This window comes from Lycium barbarum, chromosome 7 (genome assembly GCF_019175385.1).
Source record: "Lycium barbarum isolate Lr01 chromosome 7, ASM1917538v2, whole genome shotgun sequence".
In the NCBI taxonomy this organism is placed as follows: Eukaryota; Viridiplantae; Streptophyta; class Magnoliopsida; order Solanales; family Solanaceae; genus Lycium; species Lycium barbarum.
This window is the reverse complement of record NC_083343.1, coordinates 120,195,638-120,206,317: the sequence shown is the minus strand read 5'-3', so window position 1 is coordinate 120,206,317 and position 10,680 is coordinate 120,195,638.

The window sequence follows — 10,680 nt, the reverse complement described above, 5'->3', positions numbered from 1 at the left end:
ATAAAACCAAAAAAACCGAAACCGATAGAATTTATACTATAATGGTTTGGTTTGATTTGAATATTAAAAAAACCCGACTTAATTGGTTTGGTTTGGTTTTAATCAAAAATCAAGTCAAACCGAACCGTGAACACCCCTAAGAATAATCAACAAACATTTGTAAGAGGTTAGGCTGATTAATATTTCTTGGTTTTATAACCGAGAAACCTCTAAGGGCCAGTGACTAGCAGTTTGAAATTCGGTGAATAAGGACTCGCCCCTCTACCCTTCTCTACTTAAATACCAGGTCTTTGAACTGCGGTAAGGTTTGAACGTGTGATGGTCTTGGTATATGTTTCACTCTTTCGGGCTTCAAATTGACCATATGCCTAGAAGTTTTTGGATCTCCTATATGGGTGGATTGTTAGGGGCCAGAGAGGCGTACACACAAGACTGCTATTTGGTGGACTATTTGGAGAAAAAGAAATGCTAGAAATATTTGTAGACAAAAAGGACAATATTCTTAGAGCCTATCTGGATGGGCTTAAAAAAAGCAGTTTATAAGCAAAAAAAAAAAAAAAAGAGTAAAACTTACGCAAATAACTACCTTTTAACAGCTTCTAACAAGCTATAGCTATAAGTTGAAGATTTACAATTCGTAGTTGCTTTTGGTTGTATGTCAGTTGTATCTCGCGTTTTTGAAATACAGTGAAATATAGCGAAATACAGTGAAATAAAGCGTGGCTATTGAATAAAAAAAAACGGCTATATTTATGGCAATAAAAATCTTTTTCAAATTATATGGTAATTTGTATTAATGGTTCCATGATTCATGCAAACCTCATGAGGTTCCACTACAGCTAACGTCTCTCTTTCAAAATCACTCCATTCAAAAGTTTTTTGCTGGTTTTTGTTGTATTCGGTTGTATTTCGTGTTTTTGAAATATACGAAAATACAAAGTTTGACAGAGTAAAAATAGGCTGTATTTATGGAACATATTCTCTTCTTTCATTTTAAATGGTAAGTCAAATTAAATCAACCATGTATCACGCAACGGCTGAAGTTCCATAACATCTCACATTTCTCTCTCCAAATTGCTCCATTCCAAACTTTTAGAAATACTTACAAATACAGAAAAATATACACTCGAATACAATGAAATATGGTTGATTGTTTAAGAAATATAAAATTGCAATATGCGTATATACAATGGAATACAATGAAATGTATCAGAAACTGTGTCGTAAATTAGAAATACATTGAAATATAGCGAAATATACTGAAACAGTACACTGAAATATACTGAAAACAGTATATTGAAATATAGCGAAATATACTGAAATATATTGAAACACCACAACCACAAACTCTACCGAACTACCACAACAACTGGAAAAACCCTCCTCCTTCCTCCGCCGCCTTTCTTCCGATCCACCATCCTGCTTCACTCCAAAAATCCTACCGAACCACTACAACAACTGGAAAAAACCTCCTCCTTCCTCCGTCGCCTTTCTTCGATCCACCACTGTCCTCCTCCACTCCAAAAACAATACCGAACCACCACCAAAAACCCTTAATACATGAAGCATACAAAGTTCAGATCTGAAAAGCTAGAACCTTAAGGTTTTTTTCGAGTTTGGAGATGGAGATGGTAGTAATAGTGATGGTGGTGGTGGCGGCTCCGATGAATTTATGGCGGCTCCGACGAATTTATGTCCTGAGAATATAAAATACGCAAAATTAATCTGATTTGATTTCCAAAATGTTCATAAACCGAACACACCTGGAGACATTTACACACTTTGTGCAAGGATGAGATGCCCAATCAGATTTTCTCAAGAGAAAATCATTCGCGGTTTAATTTATTAATATTTCTACACTTACATCTACCAAAGTTGTTTATGGCTGCTTCGATTAATCGTTGGCAATCTTCAACTTTGGAAACATCAGCATGTATAGGAATAACATTTGGTGATCCAAGCCAATAGGCCATGTCTGCTACTTGCTCAAGACTCTGCCGCCTTCTTGGGTTTCATCGGAGATGGAGACTGTAGTAATAGTGGTGGTGGCTCTGATGACACAGCGGTGTGGGTGGTGTAGATAGAGAAAGGAGGGAGGGCTTAGTGAGGGGAGGGAGAAGAGAGGTTGGAGATAGAGAAAGGAAGGGAGAGAGGCGGCAGTAAGGGGAAGGTGAGAGAGGAGAGAGAATTTTTTTTAGGGTTTGAAGAAGATGATAAATCTTAAATGTATAGTGAGGGAGAATAGAGAGGTACATGTATTTCAAAAGTTATTGGACCAGTTATGAAATGTAATTTTGAAAAAATAAAGCTACAAAAATTAAATAAAAAATAAGGTAGTTATTATTCATAAATAAGTCTTAGAGGTAGTTATGACAGGTAAATTTTTCCTATAAAATAAGTTGGGATAGCCCAACTTATTTTTTTTGGCTTATAAGTTGTTTTCGCTACTTTAGATAAGCTTAAGCCAAATGGGCTCAATTATTTTTTGGGATTATTTTAAACACAAAATGGCTTTGAGCTGGCAAGCCAAACACTCAAAAAAGCTGAAAACAGCTTAGCTTATAAGTTGTTTTCAACAACTTATAAGTCAATCCAAACGGGCTCTTAATCTTTAAGTTCAAATGTATGTTTTTTCTTTCTTCTTTAGCGCATTGCATACTCTGTTTTAACGAATAGAAATGCTACTATACCAACACACTCTTGTTGCTGATTGGGCAACCTCCCCAATCAGCATCCGTATAAGAAATGAGATCAGCAACTGAGGAGGGATAGAGATGCAAACCATAATCAAGTGTGCCCTGAATGTACCGGATAATACGCTTGAGGGCGTGCATATGATCATCAGTCGGAGCATGCATGTGTAAGCAAACCTGTTGAACAACATAAGAAATATCCGGCCGTGTGAATGTGAGATACTGAAGAGCACCTGCAAGACTGCGGTAATGACTCGGATCATCATACAGAGCACCAGAACTGCTGCTCACCTTTGGCTTAGTATCAACAGGGGTAAAAGATGGCTTACAGGAAGACATGCCAGCACGTTCAATTATCTCTTTCGCATACTTACGTTGCGAAAGAAACATACCATCCTTGCGACGAGAGACCGCAATGCCAAGGAAATAATTCAAGGGACCTAGATCCTTCATAGCAAATTCTGAGGCTAGAAGTGTGATAATCGAGCATCTGAGTGAATCTGAGGAAGCAGTGAGAATAATATCATCAACATATAATAATATGTATGCCATACGGGACCCCTTCTGGTAGATGAACAAAGAATTATCAGATCTGCTGTTAGTAAAACCAATGGTAGTTACATAATCTGCAAACCGTTTATACCATGCCCGTGGAGCCTGTTTAAGTCCATACAAAGACTTACGTAACAAACATACATGATCTGGATGAGTGGGATCCCTGAATCCCATAGGTTGATGCATGTACACTGTTTCCTTAAGTTCACCGTGGAGAAAAGCATTTTTAACGTCCTGTTGATGGATGGGCCAATGCTTGGACAAGGAGAGACTAAGAACCGTGCGGATCGTTGCCGGTTTAACTACCGGACTGAAAGTTTCCCCACAATCAATGCCAACCTGTTGAGTTTTGCCATCATCTACAAGAAGGACCTTATGCCTCTCAAAATCACCATTAGCTTTTTCCTTATGAGAGAAAATCCACATTGAACGAATAACATTCACATTAGGTGGACGGGGAACCAACTCCCACGTCTTATTAGTAATAAGAGCATCCAATTCATCATTCATAGCCATTTTTCAATTCGGGTCACGAAGGGCGAGCAAAGGGGTACGAGGTAAAGGAGACTTCGTAACCGTGGTATTTAAATTAAACAGTTGTTTTGGCTTAAAAATACCTCTTTGACTACAGGTCACCATTCGGGGTTGATTCGTGGAGATTGGCAGGGAAGGAGGAATTGGAGTGGGTGGTGAGGAGTGTGAAGGGAGAGGCTGGGCCGAATGTGGAGGAGAAGGGGAGGCCGGCTGGTTAGCTTGACTGTGGCCTGGGCTGGACTGTGCAGCAGTAGAAGTGGTTAAATGATGGATCAAATATGGGGAGAGTCCATCATCTAAAAAATCATAAGTGTGAGAGGAAGGGGAATGTATTTTGGAGAAGGGAAACACACTCTCATCAAAGATCACGTGGCGACAAACAATGATTTTGTTGGACGATAAATCATAGCAATTGTAGCCCCTATGGTTCGTAGGATATCCCAAAAAGACACAAGGAGTGGACCGTGCTTGTAATTTGTGGATAGTGGTGGACGGAAATAGAGGATAACACAGACACCCAAAAGCCCGCACATGAGAGTAAGACGGTTTCCGTTGGTACAAGACCTCAATAGGAGAAGCATGACTCAATAGCTTGCTTGGTAAAACATTAATAAGATATGTTGCCATTTGTAAAGCATGATGCCAAAAGGAAGGAGGAAGGGATGCATGGGCAAGAAGAGTCCTAGTGATATTATTGATAGACTGAATTTTCCGTTCGGCTTTCCCATTTTGTGAAGAAGTGTGAGGACAAGATAGACGGAAAGACATCCCATTAGACTCACAAAATTTCCCAAACTGACCATTGTCATACTCCCGCCCATTATCACATTGAATATTTTTAATATTACGCTCAAATTGAGTTTGAATGTGGGCTTTTAAAGCTAAGAATTTTGCATAAACGTCAGACTTCTTAGCTATTGGAAAAGTCCATAAGAACTTGGAAAAATCATCCAAAAACAAAACATAATAACGATGTCCCATGGAACTCAAAACAGGAGATGTCCATAAATCACTATGAATAATGTCAAACGGCAACAATATTTCAGAAATTGATGAATTAAATGGCAACTTAATGTGTTTACCAAAAATACAAGAACGACAAATACTAGAACTACTAGATTTAGTACATTCAATGCTTTTATTGAGTCTAAGATAGTCCAAAATAGAAGCTCCCGGGTGACCCAAACGATCATGCAAAGCTGGATGGAGTGGTGGAAGGATTTTTGAATGTGGTGATGGGATAAAGGTCGCCCCGGCTATCACACCTCATTAGAGCCATCCCCGTTCGGAAATCCTTCACAGAAAACCCAAAAGGATCAAATGCAGCAGTCACAGAATTATCAGTGGTAAACTTACGAACTGAGATTAAATTTTAATGAGTTTAGGAGCATGAAGGACATTTCGTAAGGTTAAGGGGGGATTTGGGGAAGGCAAGCTAGTATGACAACAACCACGAATTGGAATTGAATGACCATTCCCAACAACAATACCAGAATTATGATTGCTCAAATTAAAATAAGATGAGAGATTACCAGATGTGGATGTCATATGAGAGGTAGCACCGGTGTCCATATACCAATTTGGGTCGGGTGGATTCAAGCTCATCGTGTGCATTGCTGACTCAACATCCGTTGGAACGTAGGTTGGAACATACGAGCCCATAGGGGCTGCTGTGGCAGTGTACAACTGTTGGGGATGAGGGCCCAACACACTCTGTTGGTACTGTGGCCGTGTTGGGGCTGCTGTAACTGGACAAGCCCAACTTTGAGTTGGATATGGGCAAGGTGGAGCGGTGTAAGGCACCCATTGCCACTGCCAAGAACCCTGACCCGTGGGTGCTGACCCATGAGACTGTCGACCAGCGTGTCTCCCGCCACCGTTGTTCCTGCCACCGGAACCGCCGGACCCATGTTTGCCGCCACCAGTATTCCTGCCGCCAGAACCAGACCCACCTTTCCGCTCGGAGTTGTTGCGGTTGTGGTGTTTATTTTTCCCACGATGATGGTGAGAGTTATCGGGTGGGGAAGCAGCGTCCTCCGACGCGACCAGCATTGCAGTGCTGCCACCAAGCGCCGCCTGTGCCGCGAGTTCGCGTTCCTCCAAGAGAAGAGAGGAGCGTGCCTCGCTGAATGGTGGAAGAGGCTTCGCGTGCCGAATTTGCGTACCAAGTCCTTTATACGCCTCACTGAGGCCAGAAACTAACTGAAGCACGAGTCGGCTGTTGGTGACTGGGGCGCCGACATTCTTCAGCTGGTCGGAGAGGCTTTTCAGACGCTGACAATAGGCAGAACCATTCGAAAAATCCTCCAGACGGGTATGAGTGAATTCTTGTTCAAGAAGTACCGCTCGAGCATTCTGATGATTCTGAAATATGTCCCGTAAACAATTCCATGCCTCCATTGCTGTGGCTTCCGGTTCAAGAATAGTGTTCAGGAGGTCCGTGGATATGGTGGAATAAATCCACTGTAGAACAGTTGCGTCAAGGGTGGACCAAAGTTCGATCTCAACATCGGTTTTAGGAGCCGGCTTCTCCTTCCCTGGCGGTGGAGGGATGATATGATGGAGCACCTTGTGTGAGCGAGCATGGATTTTGAAAAGTTCCGCCCACGTCCCATATTGCACGTTTTCCATCTCGAGAACGATGGAGATATGATTTCGGATATTCGAAACCATTAGAGCCGGATGGAAGGAAGAACCACCAGTGGACTTGCCATCAGAGTTGCCGTCAGACATGGTGACTTAGAGAAGAAGATGACGGAGGGAGAAGAAGAAGCAGTTAGGGCACAACGGAAGAAGAGGAAGAAAACCCTAGCTGACTGATACCATGAAAGAATTATATTCCGTGCCTATTTCATTAGCTGAGGTATCCATATATACAAGAGATCCAACCTAATTCTAATTAGCCAATTACGGCTACTTATGCTAACAATATTTGACTAATTATGCTAACAAATCATTTACATTATTTTACACCTAAGGAATATATTTACATATATTCTAACATTATCAAAAAATTATCTTTACTAGCTTTATGAATTATGCCACTTATAAATTTCTCTGTCATTTCAATCCAGTTCATCCTTTTATATAAATCAACAAACGCTCAAAATTGTGGTTACTAAATTTGCATGAATCCGCGACTTTTGTGGTGTAAAAAAAAAAAAAAAAGTTGAACCAAAATAGCACTTAAAAATAATAATTAAAAAACTAGGTTTCACGCACGAATTTCGTGCGTGAAAGAGGACAACATAAGCTGCCCCTTCCCTTCCCCACCACGGTCCCCCTAGTTTGAAAAAAAAAAATCCACCCGCCATTAAAGGCGATTTCTGTGGTCCCCCAAGCCCTTAAAAGGTCGCTTTCGTGTTGTTTTTCAACCCGAAAGTCAATATTCTTAGTATATTGAAGTGTAGGAACAAGTTTCTAAGGTTGAATTTCGGAATAGAGCGGCGTAGAACTCATCTCAAAAACTCAAAAAAAGCTTCAATCTAGGTATTTCACTACAGATTTTCTATTACATTATTAAATATATTATTACCCTAAACATGATTATTGTGTAATTATTGCTGATTTCGAAAAAAAAAAAAAACTTTTACCCCTTTTTTTTTTGCGTGCCAAACAGCCCCGTTTTTTTTTTTTTAATTTGTTTATTTGTTGTTAATTTGTTAATTATTTATTAATTTTTTATCTAGTATTTGTTAATTGTTAGATTAGCGACTTAAGTATTTGTTAATTGTTAGATTAGCTATTTCAATTGTTAGACTAGCTAATTATTTATTTAGTTTTTGTTAAGCCAATTGTTTATTTGTTAATTGTTTGATTAGTTGGTTAATTGTTTATTTATTAAATATATGATAATTGTTTGCTAGCTAATTGTTAATTATTTGACTTATTAATTATTAACATTTATATTTTAGGATTGAAAACCCTTAGTTTAGGATGGAAAACCCGTAGTTTAGGATTGAAAACCCTTAATATAATTTTTGATAAAAGATTACATAACTAATACTACTTGTTAATGATTAATTTTAAAATGCGTAAAACAGATGGATCACCACAATCATTAATATAATTTTCGATAAGAGATTACATAACTAATGCTACTTGTTAATGATTGATTTAAAATGCGTAAACCAGATGGATCACCACAATCCTTAATATAATTTTCGATAAGAGATTACATAACTAATACTACTTGTTAATGATTGATTTAAAATGCGTAAAACAGATGGATCACCACAATCCTTAATATAATTTTCGATAAGAGATTACATAACTAATACTATGATAAGAATCGGGTTACTTGAACAAAACAAGATTACAATGCGGAAGCGAAAATATGAAGATTAAAGACAAGAATATAAAGATAGGCGAAATTCAAGAATAAAATCCCCAAATTTCAAGATTAAGTGATAGGAACCCTAATTGGTCTTAGTATTCAAAATTAGCGGAAGACTAATTAAGATACTAATAGAGTCAATTCAAGAACTTATATCAAAAGGTGATCTAGACCCCTATTTCGAAGAAATTAGAGACAATAATTAGTATAAGACTAATTACCTTTTTAACTTACGAATAACAACCAAAGATATCAAGTACGAATTAATCTTACCTCTTAAAAAGAATCGTTCTTATAAGGTTGCAAGATAAATCCAAAGTAGCCACACAAAGGTGTAAAATAGAGAAACTCTCAATAATATTAATATTTGTCTAATGAAAATAACAAAATCCAACCCTATATAAAGGGAAACCTATCCCAAATAGAATGGGATTCGAATTCTACTCTTATGGAAATAATAAATAATAAAACCTAACTAGGATTAAACTAGGAAAGCATGTAAAAATAATACCAAAATTCTTCCTAAAAATTAGCTAACAAAATCGAAGGAAAGTTAAACCAAATAACACCAAAAATACACGCCTATTTTTTGCACATTTGGGCGTGAGAACCAGCCCTTTGTTGGGCCTAATTGCACGTGCAAAACAGTCCTTGTTGGGGCTTGTAGAGTCAACTCTTTTGGGCTCCTTTAGTCCTTCCATGTGGCAGCTCCTATCACTATCCTTTGGGCCCCTATGTGCAGCTTTTTTGGGCTTCATGTGTGTCCAAATCATCCTTCTTTTGAGTTTGGACTTGGACCATAAAATATGTGTGGCATCTAGCCACGTCGTCGCCACAATTCTTGGGATTTCTTTCCACGATAATTATCTTCTTGATTTCCCATTGAAGCCCATCCACCTTTAACGGAGGTATGCCACCGTGGATGCTATCATACTACTTGTTAATGATTGATTTAAAATGCGTAAAACAGATGGATCACCACCCTTTTGATCTGGGGTCCTTCGACCGAGAGGTACTATATCTTCAGCCGGAGCATAGGTCGCAACATATATGGACATCCGACCTATAGCCTGAGGCTCAGGTCCGTACTCGGTTGGGGGACTCAGAATGGGAGATCTTAGCTGCTCACCCCTCACATCCTTGCATCCTGGATATATGACGTTGTGGCGATATCTACCGGTGCGTCGATGTTGGTCGGGTACAGCACGATAGGTCACCAGTGACGGCCTTGATTGAGAGATGGCGACTGGAGATGCACACAATTCATCTCTGCACCGGTGAGGCTACCATTATCCTCCAGGATGTGGAGGTCATTTATGGGCTACAGGTTGATGGACGCCCATTGTATATTGAGGAGCCTCAGGTACTGCCGCCTTACCTGGATGAGTTGACTAGGCTCACCAATTTCGAGGCTCCGGCTGATGATTTTTTGGGCAAGAGTCAGGTTTTGATGTTGGCCCTTCATGCTCACTTGCGCCTCATAGACATGGAGCATCTGATTGGAGAGGACACGCATCAGGCTGATGATGACCGACGTGCGCGTCTATACCTACTCATCATATTCGGGGGCCCTGTTCCGGAACACTTCGGGTTCGCATGTGAGCTAGAGGTATTTTCGGTATATCGACGATCTCGCTGAGTTAGGATGTTATAGTTGGGGCACTGCTGTGCTAGGCTATATTTATCGAGGATTCTTTCGATGTTCTATGGGCACGAGGGTAGAGGTCCCTGCATTTTGCTGGCTCTTTCAGGTAATATATTTAAGTGTGTGTAATTAAACACAATTTTTTTTTTGAAACACGACTGATAAAATAATTTTTTTAATGACGATATCAGATATGTGTGTGGACTAGGTTGAGACCTTTTCAGCCCACACCTGCTCACTCTCTTGCTGAGCCGATGCCATACACGCAGAGATGGTCGCGAGATGTACGCCGATGTGCGGAGACGCAACACAACCTTCTCCCGTTTAGGGATCAGCTAGAACGCATGACGGCACAGACGGTATGTTCATATTTTGGATCCACACGCTAGACCACATAGATACTATTTTAGTCTTTTATTTTTAATTAGTTCAATTCTTTTTACAGGCTTATATATGGACGCCGTATGACCATATTTTGGATGAGCTGTCGACGTTTTATAGGGCTGGTCAGCACATGTGGATGTCGCGGTGTCCATTGATACATATGGATATCGATGAGTATCACGTGCCCGACCGTGTGTTACGGCAGTTTGGGTATGTACAAAATATACCCGCGACTACGGATTGGAAGTACGACCACTATGTGAAGGACGAGCGTTCGGGCGTCACTGATGCATGACGGCTCCATATGCAGCAGCAGGTCCAGAGTTAGGATGCGAGGATGACGAGCCTGGAGGTGGTCGGATATGACACTCCGATCCATGTGTACTGGAGTGGTACATGCGGATCACTCGAATCATTATTGGCAACCCCACTAGGCGTCATCCAGATGGCCTAGGATATGTAGCTCTCGCAGGAGCTTATGAGGCGCTGGTAAGTTTTATTAGTCTTAAACTTAATCCATCGTCTTATGTACT